Source organism: Lactuca saligna, chromosome 5 (genome assembly GCF_052625555.1).
Source record: "Lactuca saligna cultivar CGN05327 chromosome 5, ASM5262555v1, whole genome shotgun sequence".
NCBI classification, from domain to species: Eukaryota; Viridiplantae; Streptophyta; class Magnoliopsida; order Asterales; family Asteraceae; genus Lactuca; species Lactuca saligna.
Window position 1 is genome coordinate 293961635 of NC_136421.1, and position 19498 is coordinate 293981132.

The 19498-nt window shown below is 40.8% G+C and overlaps 1 non-coding gene across 1 annotated transcript; it reads left to right on the top strand.

Moving 5' to 3' along the window:
- Positions 1–17280: 17280 nt before the first annotated feature.
- Positions 17281–17387, top strand: LOC144999245 (small nucleolar RNA R71). The gene has a single exon (XR_013660762.1). It is a non-coding gene; the product is annotated as a small nucleolar RNA R71 (small nucleolar RNA).
- The last annotated feature ends 2111 nt before the right edge of the window (positions 17388–19498 follow it).

The window sequence follows — 19498 nt, forward strand, 5'->3', positions numbered from 1 at the left end:
CCCCAACATTTTCGTAGATATAAAATACATATACATTTTAAATCATTGAAAACATGTATAACAACGTTCATCTAACGTAGATAGCAAGTATTCAGATAATATGCATACATAGCACGTAATTTATATAAAATACTTCATATCTATGTGTAAGCTGAAAGTAACTATGCACTCACCGGAAAAGGTGGTGATTCCGAACTCAGACAGCGCTTCGCTTCTTAAAAAGAATTTTTTCTTCGACGAAACCTAGTATTATTACCACTAGAGTTTAGTTTATTATTCGTCGAGACTAATTAATAGTCTAGCTATTATTATTATTATATAAGCATCAAAAAAATACTTATATAACCCATAATAATAGCCCAAGTATTTATTATAAGTTCCTAATAACGTTACTATAATTAAATAAAAGTTATATTAAAAATAGCGTAGGCGTAGCTCACTTACAGCGGGTTTTATAGAAAATCGGGCTTTGCTTGGAGCAGCGTTCCCGAGCCGAAAAGCTCTTCTTCTCAGAGCCTTCGAGCACTCCGGGGCTTCCGCCTCGTGCTAGGGAGGTTCCCTAGGCTTTTCGGGGGATTTCGGGGCTAGAGAGAGATTCTAGAGAGAGAGAGAGAGAGTAAAGAGAAGAAAGAATGGGAAAGGTGTGAAGAAAATGAGGGTGGGAGAGGTGGTATTTATAGGGTGAAATGTGGCTGAACTTGGTGCCACATGTCACCATCTGGTGGCAAGCCTTGGGGAGAAAGCAATGGCCAAGATTGTGCCACATCACCCATTTTCGCACAACACACTTCCGACTTCTAAAATCCGTAACTTTCACATACGACAAGTGGGTTAGATCTGATCCCACATCGGCTGGGAAGGAGAACTAAGCATTCCTTATAAGGGGTGTGGATACCTTCCCTATCACAACGCGTTTTAAAGCCGTGAGGGCAGCAGATCCCATAAGAACTCTGCAGTTAAGCGTGCTCGGGCGGGAGTAGTACCGGGATGGGTGACCCCCTGGGAAGTCCTCGTGCCGAGTGGCCCAAAGCGGACAATATTGTGATACGTGCCAGAGGGGGGTGTTACAGCTATGTTCTGGGCTGAGTTGACGGAGATGTTTGGGTCAATCAAGACCTCCATGGTTGAGTATTTTGATGAGTGCTATGCAGCTCTCCCAGAGGCGGCTGTCGCGACAGCTACAGCGGCTGTAACAGCGGCAAGGGGGAGGAGCCGATTGAGGTTTTCAGTATCGGGTCTTCGATAATACGAAGCCCCCTGCTTTCGACGGAGTTCAGGATCCGATCATTGCTACGAGGTGGTTGTCAGACGTGGAGGGTTGTTTGTAACGCCCGTATATCCGGGCTAGTCAATTTAGAGGCAATAGGGGTCAAAAATGACTTTTTGACAAAATATTATTTAGAATAAATAATCTTAACCAAGTTGTAGAATATGTCTCAAGGTTTCCGTACATATAAAGAACGCCGAAATCCGAGTTATAACGAGGAAGTTATGGCCCGTCGAAGTTTTACGGCAAAACCGGCACGACACCAGGAAGTGTAAATAGTAAATTTATGATGGAGCAACTTTTAGCCTTAGCAATCTAGATGAAAGTTGTAGTATATGTTAAACCGAGAACATACAAAAAAAGAACGCCCAAATCTGACTTCGTATGAGGAATTTATGATTTTTCTAAGATTCGGCTTAGTAGTGCACGACCCGAAACTCGAATTTTAGTTCGAGCGGTTTTTGGCTTACGTGATCTAAATGAGAGTTGAAAATTGCATTAATAGGAACTCAACGGTAAAAATACAGACGAAAACAGAGTCCGTATATAGAAGTTATGAATTTTACGCGGACATTTAACAGTATAATCTCCTCGTACTGTTAAATTTAAGATCGGTCGAGAATTAGCCGACGGAGTCAAAATGAAAGTTTTAGATCTTATTTTTACCTACGTGTGTATATAAATAACGTCAAAAACAGAGGTTGTATGTGAACGTTATGGATTTTAGAAGTCGGAAGTGTGCTCTGCGAAAATGAGTGATGTGGCACAATCTTGGCCGTTGCTTTCTCCCCAAGTCTTGCCACTAGATGGTGACATGTAGCACCATGTTCAGCCATTTTCACCCTATAAATAGAACCTCTCCTACCCTTATTTTCTTCACACCTTTCCCAGTCTTTCTTCTCTATACTCTCTCTCTAGAACCTCTCTCTAGCCCCGAAACCCCCCGAAAAAGCCTAGGGAACCTCCCTAGCATGAGGCGGAAGCCCTGGAGTGCTTGATGGCTATGAGAAGAAGAGTTTTTCGGCTCAGGAATGCTGCTCCAAGCAAAGCCCGGTTTTCTATAAAACTCGTTGTAAGTGAGTTACGCCTACGCTATTTTTAATATATCGTTTATTTAATTATAGTAACGTTATTAGGAACTTATAATAAGTACTTGGGCTATTATTATGGGTTATATAAGTATTGTTTAATGCTTATATAATAGTAATAATAGCTAGACTATTAATTAGTCTCGACAAATAATAGACTAAACTTTAGTGGTAATAATACTAGGTTTCGTCGAAGGAAATTATTTTTAAGAAGCGAAGCGCTGTCTGAGTTCGGAATCACCACCTTTTCAAGTGAGTGCATAGTCCCTTTCATGAACATGATTTTAATACAAGTATTGATTGAATTATTAATTATATGTTTATGTGCAAGTTAATTGATGTTGCCTGAAATACGTGTTAAAGAACATACCTGATTATACATGATGATTTAGGATAAAGAGTAAACCTAAATTAATTATGAGGAATATTGGGTAGTATTTTCTTACGAGTACGAGTGAGTTATACTCAAAGAATAGAACTTTAGTATATGTCATTAACCCAGGAGCACGGATTAGACATAGTCATCGTCCTCAGTCCGGGAGTATGGATAGGACATAGTCATTCGTCGTTAATTCGGGAGAATGGATTTACACATAGATACTTGTCCCTAATCCGAGAGTATGGAATGGGCACACTTATTAATCCGAGAGCAGGAATTAGATCTGAGATTATGGGTTAAGTAAGAGGTAAAATTTAAGGTCCGAGAGTATGGATAGTCTCGTTGTAAGGATTAACAGGGCAGGGTAAGAGTTGCTTATGTATATATGGTGAAATTGTATATTTTGTGAATTCTAAATTTTATATATATATATATATATATATATATATATATATATATATATCATTGTGGTATTGAAATCCCTCTGTACTCACCAGGTTTCCCAACCTGACCCACTCCAGCTTATTTGTATCACAGGTGTATATATGAAGTTATATTACACTGAGAGATTAAGGGGATGTAAATCACTAGTGATAATGAATGTAAGTTTTGTTTATGCTTATGCTTCTGTATTGACGATGACATCCCAATGGTTTAAAATAAATAAAAATAATACATTTCTTCGGATAACGTATTTATCATGTTTTTCCTAGGAACAAATTCCGCAACATTTTTATAAAAAGGGTATTCTAATTTTTATAAAGCATAAACATAATCGGTCTTTTCTGGCCGTGAAAATGGGGATGTCACATTGTTTCTTCACGTGTTCATGCCCTACGGATCAGAGGGTGAGATGTGCTCTCAACCTTTTGAGGCTCGGGGCAAAGGATTGGTGGAGGTTGAATACGGGATCATATTCTGATGCGGAGCAGGCTGCGGTTACTTGGGATCAGTTCTGGAAGATGTTCAGCACTCGTTATGTTCCACAGGTTGTGTGTGTGTGAGAGAGAGAGAAAGAGAGAGAGAGAGAGAGAGAGAGAGAGAGGTTGGCTCAGGAGCTCCTGGAGCTGAAGCAGGATTCAGAATCGGTGACAGAGATCACTAGGATTTTCACTGAGAGGGCAATGTTTTGCCTGGAGTTTGCTTCAGAGCAGGCTCAGATGTCCCGATATCTGAGTATGCTCAAGAGGGACATCAGGCAGTTTGTGTCCACGAAGAGGTGTGATACTTTGTTAGAGCTGCAGGAGGCCGCCAGGCAGCGGGAGTTAGAGATGGAGTTGCAGTTGTGAGAGCAGAGGCAGGCCCCAGTGCAGTTGCAGCCGGTGCCGAAACGGTCCAAGACCGTTGACTCTAGGGATGGAGGTTAGAGCAGCCGCACTTGTGAGAGGTGTGGGAAGGGTCATGCCGAGGTTTGTAGGTCTGGTGGTGCGTGTCGTAAGTTTGGGAAAAAAGGGTATTATGCGAGGGATTGCAGTCAGTCTGTCCCGGCTCAGGATATGACGATCTGTTATTATTTTCATCAGGTTGGACACTTGAGGGTCAACTGTACATGGCTTGTTGCGATACCGGTGCAGGCTCCAGCACCGACCACTTTGAGGATTACGGGTGGAGGTCAGGGTGGAGCGGAGCTTTCGAGCGCTCAGGGATGCGCTTTCCAGCTTACAACAGAGGAGGTCAGGGCAGAGCCGGATACAGCTACGGTTATGTTTCCATCTTGATGTCTTGTTATCTTATTGATTATGTGGTATTGTAAATATGTTCGCCTTTTGCGCATGATTCATAGTATGTTTGGGGATCTTAGTAGTTAGGAGTTGTAGTTGGTAAGTGTTCAGAAGGATTCTTGGTCGAAAGGTAAGGTATATGATCTTGTTGCTTGGAATAGCAACAGTGTTGCAAGAAGTGTTTAGTTGAGATTCGAATTTCCTTGGAGTTCGGGATGTACGGTGTCGGGAGAGTGACCTATGGAGGTTGCTCACTCCGGAGGGATTTGGTTCCTGGAGTAGAGGGGGAAACTTTATCAAGTTATTCTGGTTTGTCAGCGGAGGTTAGTAGTGGGTACACTAAGTGGGGAGAATTGGAAAATTCTCCGTTGAAACAACAAACATCCAGGGTTGGTTAGTTGTTTGGAATTATTAGTGTTGTTAGCCGAGAGTGTGGCATGATTAGAGCAAGGGATAGACAAGTGGATAGACTGAAGGCCGGGAGGCGTACTAGTCAGGCTGGGAGGCGTACTAGTCAGGCCGAAGGCTAGGGGAACGGTCCAGACAGGCTGAAAGCCCAGGAGGGCGATCCTGACATGCTGAAGGTTCTGAGAGTGGTCCAGATAGGCTAAAGGCCTGGAAAGTTGGTCCAGTCATGTTGAAGACTCTGTATATGTTAGTGGATCAATACAAGGAGAATGAGTGAATATGTCGCCATGAAATGGTAATCAATATGGTCTGGCCCCAAGTATTGATCATGGCGATGGAGTTTGCTGGAGGCCGTGCATGGGCCTAGTTAGTATGTGATTGGATTCAGAGTATATGAGGGTTCGAGAATAGCAGTTGCTCTATATGGATAGTGTAGAGTGAAGTTAGAACATTGGCACTTGCAGGTATGGCAAGGGTTGTTGAGTAGATTTCCTGGAAAGGAAAGGTATGTAGCTCCGGAAGGAGTGTGGGTCCTCTGAAAGGAAGGCAGTAGAGTAAACGGGTGATCGAAAGTGCTTCAGTTGCTGGTAGTAAGCATTAGGATTGTACCAGATATATGGAAACACATATGGGTTGGATGCCCATTGAGGTTATGGCAATGTTGGATGATGCGCAGGCATGTTTTTAGTCTCCTTGGAAGAGGAGGATGATAGTGGTTCCAGATAGGAGATTGGGATGAAGAAGGGTGAGACAGCAGGTTAACAAACTCAGGAGTAGTCTGGACCGATGCTGAGGACCGTATAAGGATAGTACAGTCAGAGGTTGAGGACCTAGAGGTCGTAATAAGAAGGTGTGAGTGGGTTGCACTCCGTTGGATAGAACCGAAGGGTTCGAGGGTGACGCAAGGACAAGATCCTTGGTTCCGAGTATGGTTGTGGTCATGAGTTATAGACGTAGTGGTGTTCCATCCTAGGGATGGCTAGACCATCGTAGGCGTGCCTGGTTTTTCAGCTCGAGGCTGTTTGGGGCAGGTACGATGTGTATGAACATTATGTTGGATATAGTGTTTAAGTTCATAACTATATTTGGTATGTACTTGACCCGACCCGGCATGGTCCATTTGGGTTGCACTTCACCCGAACAATTTATGGATAATATTTGAGAATAGTACAAGTTATGATTTATTAATATATTATAAGTTCTAATATATTAATATAAGATCATATTATTTAATTAGTAGTGATCTATAATTAATCTAGGATTAATTTAGAGATCAAAGATATTACTAATTAAATATGGGCTTCTATATTTATAGTGTGGGCTAAAGCTTATTTGGAATGGACTAGGATTGCATGGAAAATCCATGGATACTCCATGGAGCTTTAACCCATGGATCTCATGGAAATGAAGAGACATGGGTTTTAGGGATGTAACCCTAGTCCTCCACACTATATAAAGGAGGCTTTGGTTCTTGAAATGAGACTAGTTGACACTTGTTGAGGTGAGGGCAAATTTCAAGATAGTAATGACTATTCTCTCAAAGTTCCAAGTTTGTGGTGATTTGTGATTTCCACTTGAGGCATCCACACTATTGGTGCTAGGCTCAAAAACTCCAAGCAATCAACTACAACTTCAAGGTAAGTATTTCTTCTAGCTTTATTTGATTCATGTTCCCCATGCCATGCTAGCTAGGATATAAACCTTGGAAAATTAATTATTTGCATGTATCTTAGACAAACATAGATCCAAGGTTTATTAGGGTTGCATGTACACTTAGGAAGTGTTAGAATGCTCAAAACCCATCAGTGGTATCAAAGCCTGGTTTTGTTTGTTTGATACTTGTTGCAATATTTTGGAAAAAGTCGAAAATACTTGCTGTCTGACTGCTGGACTCGGCGAGTCCATGGGGGGACTCGTCGAGTTCACTTGTATCTTCAACCTACTCGTCGAGTAGGTTCATGCACTCGGCGAGTAGGGTCAACAGAGTGCAGATTTTCGACTTTAGTTACTGGAAATGGATAAGAAACATTACCCTAAACTGTTTTGGTACTTGAAAACTTGTTTTAGATGGTGTAATGTCATTGCTAATTCATTTACAACAACTAGTTATCAAAAATTACTAAGTTTAAGTGTGATTTTGATTCATGAAAGTGTTCATATTCATGTTCTTGTTCTTATGAAGTTTAGATGATCATAAGAATTATTTGTAACTTATGTGGTAGATTAATTTTGATCATAATGTGTTTTAATAGAGTCCATAACTTGTCCTCAAGTTATGGAAAACCAAAAGTCACTTGGATTAAAAAACCATTAAAAGAACACAAGAGTTAGAAAAATGAAGACTCTCCATTTTATTACTCTATTAAACTCATAAATTACAAGAAATGAAAAGTTTTGAAAGTTTACAAAACTTGCCCTCAAGTTTTGGAACAAGTAAAGTCAAGTTAATCTTTAGTTCCAACCCTTAGAATTTTAAAAGTTAAAATTCAACCCTTATACTTATATTATTATGATTTAATAATTATATATATGTATAAGAACAAAGTCGTCTTACTGCTAGTACGCACCATTCACGAAGCCGGTCTATAAGGTGGGTATAAGGTTGTTGCCTATAAAATGGCAACTTAATGGGTGTCCACTCTCACCCACTGCTTGCTTGACTGGTGGAGAGTCGTTAGCCGAACGGGTAAGACAAGGACTTATAAATTCTCATTTAAAGTATGATGAATATTATAAAGTAACTAAATGTTTTATTAAATTCCCAATCTTAGTTACTTTAGGAAAAATGTGAATAAGGTGCTAATCCATGAAATTACACTTTACACTTTGTTTAAGTCGTTGGTGGAGCGTGTGTGGTTAACCGGCACACTAACTTGGACTTAACAAGGTAGGTAAAGGGTGACTTAAGGTTTATTATAGTATCGATAGAGCGTGTGTGGTTTACCGGCACATCGATTGAGTGATAAACTTTAAGGGTACCAAGTGATTTGTATGGTTACTTCACACCTTGTTTTGTGATCCTCGGCATCCAAGTCACAAAACTTGGAGGGCACACTCGAGATTGAAACATGCCTTTGAAAAGTTCATTGAATCTCAAAAGAATCTATGAATTTCTAAGTAACAAATCAAAAACTTAATATCTACTATTTCGTTTTTTGGTGGAAATTGGTGAATCGTCATTCACCTACCTTTCAAATATGTTATTACTTAGACTACGGCATACCTCTTCTAAGTTATAATATATTGTGATTGGATCCTAGCCTTAATACTACATTTGGGTGTTTTATTAAGGACTATCTCTATATCTAAACTAAAACCTTCTTTCTTCATTTTCAGATGTCTGCAAACACTACTGCTTCTGGCTCTAATCCCAATGGCTCCTTTACTCTTATGAACTTATGTGGGAAAGTCACTTTTGATGGATCCAACTTTAATGAATGGATCAGAAACATCAGAATGATTACTCGCTACGAGGAAAAGGAATATGTCCTCGATAAGGAGCTTAAGGAGATTGATGAGACAGTTGCTACTCCACAAGAGATCGCTGAGTTTAGGGCACATGAAAGGGATGCCAGCAAAGTGGCATGCATCATGATGGCCACTATGACCGCAGATCTTCAAAAATCCTATGAAGATTTCTACCCCTATGAGATGCACCAAGACTTGATGGAAAGATAAAGTGCTCGTCAAGAGAGGTATGAAATCATCTCCTCCATGATAACAACTCGCATGAGGGATGGTGAACCCATCACGGGCCACATGCAGAAAATGCAAAGATTTGTGGACCGTTTGCTGAAGCTAAATGTGAACTTCCCTGAGGAGCTTGCAATAGATATCATTTTGCACTCCTTACCTTCATGTTATGATCAATTCCGCATGACATACCACATGAACAAGGAAGAGGTCACACTCAGCAAACATCAAGGACTTTTAAAGACCGTGAAAAGTGGTCTTAAGGGTAAGGCGGTTGTTACTACTCCTACTTCTACAAACTCTGCCCCTGTCTTGGCAATCGGGAAAGGACGAGGGAAGAAGAGAAAGAGTTCTTCGAAGGGTACCAAGGTTAGGACCCTTGATGGCTCTTCTTCAAGTGGAACCAAGAAAGGTTTCATCACTCCTTCTTCTGACCCAAAAGAGGCTGAATGCTTCTATTGCCATGAAAAGGCACATTGGAAGCGAAACTGCCCAAATTACCAGCAAGATGTAAAGGATGGGAAAGTTAAACCCAACCATGCAGGTATTTACACTATCATTTCTAATAACTCACCCCATTCTAAATCTTGGGTCCTTGATACCGGTTGTGGTATTCATATTTGTTGTGACTTGCAGAGACTAAGAAAAAGTGAGAATGTGGAGCAAGGAAGAATAAACTTAATCATGGGGAATAGGAAAGTTACACCTGTCACCAAGGTTGGAGTTTATACTTTGTCGCTAAGTAGTGGGTTTAGTTTAGATTTGAATAACTGTTGTTATTCGCCAGAAATGGCAAGAAATATTATTTCCTTTTATGCATTGTATAAACAAGGTTTTACCTTTTCATTTAATAATGAAGTTGGTTCTATTGATGCTTTCTTTAATAATCTTCTTTATTTTAAAGCATTACCTTGTGATGGCGTGTATGAAACAGTATCTGTGGTTGATAACTTAGGAAATAATGTGATGTGTATTGATTCTATTAATAATAATAACTTGGATAAAGCATCGTTATGGCATTGTCGACTTGGACATATAAGAAAGAAGCGCATAGGCCAACTCCAAAAGGAAGGAGTCTTGGAGTCATTTGACCTAAAGTCAGATGATAGTTGCGAATCATGCTTACTTGGAAAAATGACAAATTCACCCTTCACAGGCTCGTGTGAGAGGGGTGAAGGTTTGTTGGACCTTGTACACACGGATGTGTGTGGACCATTCAAACATGCCACAAGGGATGCTAATCGTTATTATTTGACTTTTACTGATGATTACAGTAGATATGGATATGTCTACTTAATCAAGCATAAGTCAGAGACTTTCGAAAGGTTTAAGGAATTTAAACAGGAAGTTGAGAATCAATTGGGCAGGAACATTAAGATGCTTCGATCCGATCGTGGTTATGAGTATCTTAGTTTAGAGTTCCTTGACTATCTAAGGGAATGTGGGATAGTCTCACAATTGACACCACCCAGGACACCACAGTTGAATGGTGTAGATGAGAGGCGTAATCGAACCTTGTTGGATATGGTTCGTTCCATGATGAGTCGAGCTTCGCTACCAATCTCATTTTGGGGGTATGTCTTAGAGACTGCCGCTCATATCCTTAATCTAGTCCCTACAAAGAAAGTTGCCAAAACTCCTCACGAGATGTGGACTGGTAAAGTACCTAAACTAGACCACATCAAGATCTGGGGTTGCGAAGCTTTTGTGAGCCGCGAGTCTCATGATAAGCTAGAACCCCGAAGCGAGAGGTGTATTTTCATCGGCTACCCACAAAGATCCTTTGGTTACCTCTTTTACAGACCTAGTGATAATGTGGTCTTTGTAGCAAGAAGAGGAGTCTTTCGTGAGAGAGAATTTATAAGCCAAGGAGACAGTGGGAGGCAAATTGACCTTGAAGAACTTCAAGAGTCAAGTGGTGAAGGAACTTTAAACCCTAGCCCTCAACTTGAGGAGGTAACTCCTGTTGAGCCAATTGACGATTGTGTACCTCTGAGACGTTCCATGAGAGTTAGGAATGCACCTGAGCACTACTATGGTTTTCATATTACTGCGGAAGGTGAGACACTTATTAGTGATGAGACACTAGTAGGTCTGGATGAACCTAACAGCTACACGGAAGCCATGGCAGGCCCTGAGGCTGCTAAATGGAAAGAGGCTATGGATAGCGAGATACAATCCATGTATGACAATCAAGTTTGGAACTTGGTTGAAAATGTACCCGGTCGTAAGACTGTAGGGTGCAAATGGATCTTCAAGAAGAAGACCGACATGGATGGTAAAGTACACACTTATAAGGCTAGACTGGTTGCAAAGGGATTCTCTCAAATTCCTGGAGTGGACTATGATGAGACCTTTTCTCCAGAAGCCAAGATTAAGTCTATTCGGGTTCTGTTAGCCATAGCTGCATTTCATGACTATGAAATATGGCAAATGGATGTCAAAACCGCTTTCCTTAATGGAAAGTTGGCTGAAGATGTTTACATGAGTCAGCCAGAGGGTTTTGTCAGCAACGAGTACCCTAATAGAGTGTGTAAGCCTGAGAAATCCATTTATGGATTGAAGCAAGCACCTCGCAGATGGAATCTTTGCTTTGATGAAAAGGTCAGGGAATTTGGCTTTTCTAGGAGTGAAGATGAATCTTGTGTTTATGGCAAGGCTAGTGGGAGTATAATCAGCTTCTTGGTATTATATGTGGATGACATACTACTCATAGGAAATGACATCCCAACTCTGCAGGAAGGAAAGTCCTGGCTTGGGAAGTGTTTCGCTATGAAGGACCTTGGTGAAGCTGCCTATATCCTAGGGATAAGGATTTTGAGAAACAGGAGTAAATGACTCATCGGACTTAGTCAAAGCACCTATGTGGAAAAAGTGTTGAAAAGATTCAACATGCATAACTCCAAGAAAGGTGAGTTACCCATTCAGAGTAATGCCAGATTGAGTAAGACACAAAGCCCTAGTACTGAGGCTGAGATAGCAGAAATGAGTCGACTACCTTATGCTTCAGCTGTAGGATCGATCATGTATGCTATGACGTGTACTCGACCTGATGTAGCCTTTGCTTTGAGCATGGTTAGCAGGTATCAGGGGAACCCTGGCAAGGAACACTGGACTGCGGTAAAGAATATCCTCAAGTACATGCGAAGGACTAAGGACTGGGTCCTTACCTTCGGTGGGAGTGATGACTTGAGAGTTGTAGGGTATAGTGATGCTAGCTTCCAGACTGATAGGGATAATTTCCGCCCTCAGTCGGGCTGGGTCTTTACCTTAAACGGAGGAGCAATCACTTGGAAGAGTTCCAAGCAGGAGACAGTGGCTGATTCCACTTGTGAATCAGTGTATATAGCAGCAAGCGAGGCAGCAAAGGAGGCTATATGGCTAAATAACTTCATCAGAGACCTTGGAGTTGTACCAGCCATAAAAGAGCCGATGGAGATTTTCTGTGACAGCAATAGTGTGGTTGCCTTAGCCAAGGAACCAAGAGATCATGGGAGATCCAGACACATTGACAGAAAATATCACTTCATCAGACATCGAATAGAAGAAGGAATCCTCGTGGCGAAGAGGGTATCATCGGATGAGAACCCAACAGATCCCCTCACGAAGGGACTGAGTATGGTTAAGCATCTCCAGCATGCTCGGAGCATAGGGCTGAAGGATGATATAAGTTTTAGTAGTTAGATAAATTATGAAATTTGTAAAGTGTAATTGACATTTGATGATGAATAAAAGGTTTTTTATTTATGAGTAAAGTGTTGTTATCTCTTGTCGATCGTTTACTTTATTTCTTTTTGCATGTTTTGACTTCCAGAATACTTATGTTTGGTATATCATATTATTCAAACCTCCACAGTCTGTCATATGTCGGAAGTAGGTATGAATCAAGACTGTCATGATTGGTTGCAGAGGTCTAAGGTGTTAGACATGGCTACAACAATCATGAGTGCTCATAAGTTCTGAGCATTGGACTCAACCCACGCTCACTGGAATCACTTCATGGAATTCTATCTCAAGTGATCGTGAGACGGTAATATCATATAAGTCTTCAAACCTAGAGATATGATTTGTTACTTACAAGTTGGTTATGCATTAATTGTACGAAAACGCATTGGTAACTCAATGTTATAAAACGTGCTTTTGTGTGTAATTCAATGAGTGGTAGAACAAACATATGATTCGAAGTTTATCTGTTCCTTCTTGGATTAGAAGCTGATATCTGGGCCCCTCGATGATTTTGTTTTGACCTATGTATCGGGCCCGGTCAGAACTAAATTGATGTGTTCAGTTAAGTTCTATGTCAAACAAATCGGAAATCGGGAAACAAATGCTAGACAATAAGCAAGACCATGTTCCATGTATTTGTCCGGCTGATATCTAGAACAGGGGATTATGTGATCACTTATCTTAAATGGCGCGTTCTAGTTCAACAGAGTTTAAAGAGCTACGATTGCTGATCGGTTCCTGAAGTCATACTTGCAACTATAGTTATTAGACTTATCCAAGTGGGAGACTGTTGGATATAGTGTCTAAGTTCATAACTATATTTGGTATGTACTTGACCCGACCCGGCATGGTCCATTTGGGTTGTACTTCACCCGAACAATTTATGGATAATATTTGAGAATAGTACAAGTTATGATTTATTAATATATTATAAGTTCTAATATATTAATATAAGATCATATTATTTAATTAGTAGTGATCTATAATTAATCTAGGATTAATTTAGAGATCAAAGATATTACTAATTAAATATGGGCTAAAGCTTATTTGGAATGGGCTAGGCTTGCATGGAAAAGTCCATGGATACTCCATGGAGCTTTAACCCATGGATCTCATGGAAATGAAGAGACATGGGTTTTAGGGATGTAACCCTAATCCTCCACACTATATAAAGGAGGCTTTGGTTCTTGAAATGAGACTAGTTGACACTTGTTGAGGTGAGGGCAAATTTCAAGATAGTAGTAACTATTCTCTCAAAGTTCCAAGTTTGTGGTGATTTGTGATTTCCACTTGAGGCATCCACACTATTGGTGCTAGGCTCAAAAACTCCAAGCAATCAACTACAACTTCAAGGTAAGTATTTCTTCTAGCTTTATTTGATTCATGTTCCCCATGCCATGCTAGCTAGGATATAAACCTTGAAAAATTAATTATTTGCATGTATCTTAGACAAACATAGATCCAAGGTTTATTAGGGTTGCATGTACACTTAGGAAGTGTTAGAATGCTCAAAACCCATCACATTATAGATGGGTGTTCAGGAGGGTTGCTCGGAAGCTGTGAATTTTTTTATCATGTCAGCACGGTAAGGGATTTGATCCAGGGAGGAAATGGGATAAGTTTCCATTGGTGCGAATTGATAAAGGTGGCGGCAGTTGGGCGAAAGATAGTGAGCTAATACTAGGTCAAGACCCGGTGGTTTAGAATGGTATCTAGTTTTCGCAAGTGGCGAATGAATGCGTAAGTCGGAAGTAAGGTAATGTCTTATGGTGGCTTTTGGTCGATGAGTGTTGTTATCAGGAAAGGGAAGCTGGCGGCCGGCTTGAAGCGATTATCAGGACCCTGCAAGGGAAGAGATGAATTTTAAGGATTCGATAGCAGTGTTTGAAGGAATATGGGTAAGTTGAGATCAGTGGATGCATTGTGGGAGTATCATCTGGAAGTTTGTGTTGTCGTAGGCTTCGAGGACGAAGCCTAATTTAAGTGGGGGAGAATTGTAACATCCCAAGTTTGGAATAATAAGTGAAGGGTGCTAAGTGTAAATAAAGGAAGGGACTCGACGAGTAAGTACGCTTACTTGCCGAGTCGAAGCAGGTTTGGATCGCGAATCAAGTAACCAACTCACCGAGTCGGAAGCTGGACTTGAGGAGTTGGTGCTGGAATGATAAAACCCTAATCTTAGGGTTTGCACCCTATTTAAAGGACTTTATGTCCTTCTCCCACCCTCCTAATCCCCCTGAGAATTCCAAAAACCCTAACCTTCGTGTGAGACTTCATTATTAAGGAGATTAGAGCTTGGAAGAGGAAATTGGTGGGAAAGAGCTTGAAGAATTAAAGGCTCGCTACAAAGGAGTGGTGTAGAGCCAGGATCTACTTCAGTGGAGCATATATTGGAGGTAATAATTTGTTGCTTGGGCTCTTTGGTATCTAGATCTATTATCATTTGAAATTTGGGGCTTTTTGGTATGATTAAGAGCTATTTCAAGTTAGAAGCTTAGATCTAAGGTTGCTACTTCAGATCTAGGCTTGTGATGGTCCATAATGTCATAAAGTTTCAGTCATTGAGCTGTTGATGAAGCCCCTTTGTCCAAAACCCAATCCCTAGTGTGTTTTGGGCCTAAATCTCCATGGTTTCACGTAAAGTTTGCAACTTTATGTGAGGGTTAGATTGTAGAAGGGTGGATCTATGGATTTGAGCCTCTGCATGGCTCGAATAGCTTTTGAATGGGTTGAGAACTCGAGAGACTCGACGAGTCACATGGGTGTACTCGATAAGTTGTATGAATATGTGCATGGACTTGGCGAGTTGGAAGAACAGCTCGGCGAGTCTGTTGAAGATTGCCTTGGAACTCGGCGAGTCTGGTCCCAGAACCCAATCTCTTTTGGGTTAAAGCTTTGGACTAATGAGTCGGTTGGCGACTCGGTGAGTTGGTCAGGATGGGACTCAGAGATCGTTGGACTTGTCGAGTCGTGGGGCGACTCGGCGAGTTAAGTTGTGATATGAGAGTTTTCTGGGTGTGGGAACTCGTCGAGTCGACGGGGTGACTCGGCGAGTAAAAGTCAACTAGGAAGGTTGACTTTGTCTGAGGACTTTGACTTTGACCAAGAATTGACCAATTTGACTTCCAAGGGTAATTTTGTAATTCTGGTATTTATGGAATTGGTTCTTTGGTAGTGTTCTGAGGTGAAGTTCATGTCGGTGGTCGAAGCAACTTGGTCTTATCTCTTCAATCGGTAATTACAGCTGAGTTATCCTCACTATATCGACAGGGTCTACGGCACCAAGGCCAGCCCTTTATCAGATGGAAATCCGGGTATTGCTTGTTATGTTATTGCTTTGCTAGATCTGCATCCTGGTATTTAGGGTAATGCTATGTTAGTGACCTGGTTAAGGTCGGTACCCGATATATAGGGTAATGTAATGCTAGTGACTGGCTAGGTCAGAATCTTGGTTAGGATGTTGATATGTTATGTGATCTGTTAGACTGTTTGTCTGGTTAAGGATTTGTTATGTGATTAATTGTTTTATGTGCACATAGTTGTTTGATGGGGTTTGGGTTGAGGCGGGTCCTGCTTTGTGCTATAGGCCAACATACCCAGGGCGGACTGGATATTCCAAAAGCCCAGCGAGCGATCCGGATAGGCTGAAGGCCCCAAGAGGGCGGACCAGACGTGCCGAGGCTCGGAGAGTGGACCAGGCCGACTGAAGGCCCGGTGCGGGTGGACTAGTCATACTGTAGACTCAGAGTGTGGACCAGGTGGATTGAAGGCCCAGTGCGGGCGGAACAACCACACTGTAGACTCGATATACATGGTTAGACTCGGAGGGTGGACCAGGTGGACTGAAGGCCCGATGTGGCGGACCAGTCCCACAGTATACCCGATGTGCATGGTTGTTCTATTTACAATATGTTATGAGTATGTTTATGTGTGGTTGGTATTTTGGGGGTAACTCACTAAGCTTTCGGGCTTACAGTTCAGTGTTTTGCTTCAGGTACTTCATGAGATCTTGGAAAGGTAAAGACGTGATCGTACCGCTCCTCATGTTTTTTGATTTATATGGTATGGTTCTGAGGAATACTCTGATGTTTAAACTATTTTGAAAACGAATGTATGAACTTAATGGTCTTTGAATGAATTAAAATGTTTTAATTTGGCTCGAATTTTATGGTCGTTACACTCCTAGTTGTCACAATATTTATTTGTGCACCTCTCGGATTATTTTTGGTATTACTAGGAAGTTCACCCGGTTGTCTCTCATTTATTTGTAGTGAAAGTTGGCCTAGTTGTTTTTCAATGTTCAAAATAGATGTTTGCTGATTCCTAAGAAAAGTTTGTTGATCCATCATCATTGCATGGTGTTCTTTAATCATGCCTTGGTGATCCCTTAACATATTTCGTTGCTCTTTCATTGTAGCATCGGTGCCATTATGTCTCTTCTCGGACGCAGCTACAAATCTTAAGAGCATGTCCTCTAAATCAAATTTTTTTTCTTGCACCGGCTCCTCCTTTTGATAAAAACCCCTTTCTTTCTGCTTATACTTTTCCTCCTTTTCCTTTTTGTATTCATCATATGGTAACCATTCTTTCTTAGGTTTTCGCTAATCATCATCATATCTATCACCACTTGAATAACACACTTGAGCTTTCTTGTTCCCGTTCTCATCAAGATCACAGTCTTTAGTAAGGTGAGGCCCTCTACAATTTTCACATCCCACTCTAATGGCATGGATGGATTGGTCCATCTTAGTCATTCTTCGGTCCATGCTTTCCAATTTTGCCATCATTGATGCCATATCATCGGTAATTAACTTCACCACACCTCGAGTTGTGTCATTCCTTGGGTTGTGATATTCTTTAGAGTGCTTAGAGAATTCTTCAATTAGTTATTTTATCACTGGGGCTGGCTTCTTTGTGAGAGGTCCTTGTGAATCAAGGAGTTTCCTGGTTGTTACATTGACTCCATCATAGAAAATGGAGACTTCTTGTTGACTGTTTAGATCATGATGTAGGAAGTTCCTTAGTAAGCCCTTGTATCTCTCCCACACCTCATAAAGTGACTCTCCAGCTTGTTGTTCAAAATTGGCTATGGCTTTCTTCAACTTGGCTATCTTTGAGGGAGGGAAAATTTCGTCTAAAAATTCTTCTTTAATTTTAGCCAAGTAGTGATGGATCCTGGATGGAGTAATTTCAACCAATCTTTCGCGGCCCCCTTAAATGTGACCGGTAGCATACAAAGTAAAACAGTGTCACGAGGTACATTAGGAACATTGAAGTAGTCAGCTACGTCGTTGACCTCATCTAGATGCTTGTATGCGTCTTCGTGATCCTTCCCGTAGAATGGGATTTCCTTAAGTTGAGAAAGTATGTGGCGTTTAAGTTCAAAGGTGGCAGTTGCAGGAATTATGGGTTGCACGAGTCCTGGGCCAGTATCGTCACGTATCATTTTCTTCCATTCACCCATGGGAACTTCATCTATGTTATACATGGTGTTAGCAGGTTCGCCTTCAAAGTCGCTTTCTTCTTCGGATTCGGAATCGGAATCGGTTTCTTTTGGAATTGGATTTTCTTCAAAATATTCTAACTTGCTTTCCTCGCTCTTTTGACTGCTGGTTTCACCTGGTTTCTTGCTCTTCCTCTTCCCAAAAACTGACTTAAGGTCTTTGAAAGGTGATTTCCTTGACAAATTAGTGTCTTCAACGGCCTTGTCTTTGTTCTTCCTAAGAGCGGATTTCGGGTCTTCAAATGGAGGAACCAGAGGTGTGTTGGATCCTTGGGCCATGTAGCGACTGCAATCAAAACAAAAAACACGCGTAAAAATAACAAAAACTGAAATGAAATGAAATTGGAAATCAGTTGTGGACTCGACGAGTAGCTTCGATTGCACTCTGCGAGTTCAAGGCTAAAAAAAATAATAAACAGAAATTCTAAAAACAGAAAAACTTAGAACTTAAGCTAATAACTAAATTACTAAAACAATAACTTTGTGCAAGATAGATCTCACAAAAAGGATTGATAACACTAGAAATTAACATTAATTATTGATTTGTTCCCCAACAACGGCGCCAAAAGCTTGATGTGTGTGAAACTAACTAGTTTTATCCTACTTTTTTTTAATATAAATTAGATACACAAAAGCCAGTGTACCTGTAAATTGGTGGTATATGTGACAACCGTCAAATTCTGGTCAATTCAAAGTCAAATAAAGTCAACGAGTCAAACCGGTCAGCTCAACTAACCTTGTGTATTAGGTCGATGAATCGATAAAGCAAGAACATATGAGTTTTTGATTCGCATTTGGATTGATGATTGAGGGATGATTCGTGAAGAAAAACGCGAAGTCAAGGACTATGAAATTGTTGGTTGCAAGAATTTAAAAACTCGATTGTGGAGTTGTTGATGCTCATTTTGCGAAAGTAAAACAATCGAGTGTTCGCATCTATGAATCAATTTGAAGTCAATTGGGTTAATATTCGCAAATGGGGGTCATAAAATGCGAAGGTGATTAATGCGAAGGGATGCGAAGGGTGTAAGAATGAAGATGCGAAGTATTTCACAGTAGAATGCGAATTGGGGAAGAAAACAGAAGATTTCAAATATTGTCCCTGGAGTTTCGCATTTTTGGAAATAAATACTCAACTTCGCAAATGGGGGTCATAAAATGCGAAGGTGATTAATGCGAAGGGATGCGAAGGGTGTAAGAATGAAGATGCGAAGTATTTCACAGTAGAATGCGAATTGGGGAAGAAAACAGAAGATTTCAAATATTGTCCCTGGAGTTTCGCATTTTTGGAAATAAATACTCAACTTCGCAAATGGGGGTCATAAAATGCGAAGGTGATTAATGCGAAGGGATGCGAAGGGTGTAAGAATGAAGATGCGAAGTATTTCACAGTAGAATGCGAATTGGGGAAGAAAACAGAAGATTTCAAATATTGTCCCTGGAGTTTCGCATTTTTGGAAATAAATACTCAACTTCGCAAATGGGGGTCATAAAATGATGAAATTGCAGAATTTTTAAAGAGATGCACACACATAGACAACCACACATATATTTAGAAAATTAAACTAAAAATGGGATATAGACTATTATAAGACATTGTTCTTGACTTTTGAGTCCAAAGACGTATGATCACAAGCAACCACCCCACACCCACTCTATGACCAGCCATACCTCCCCACCTTACCTATGTCACTTCAATGTTCCCTTACACTC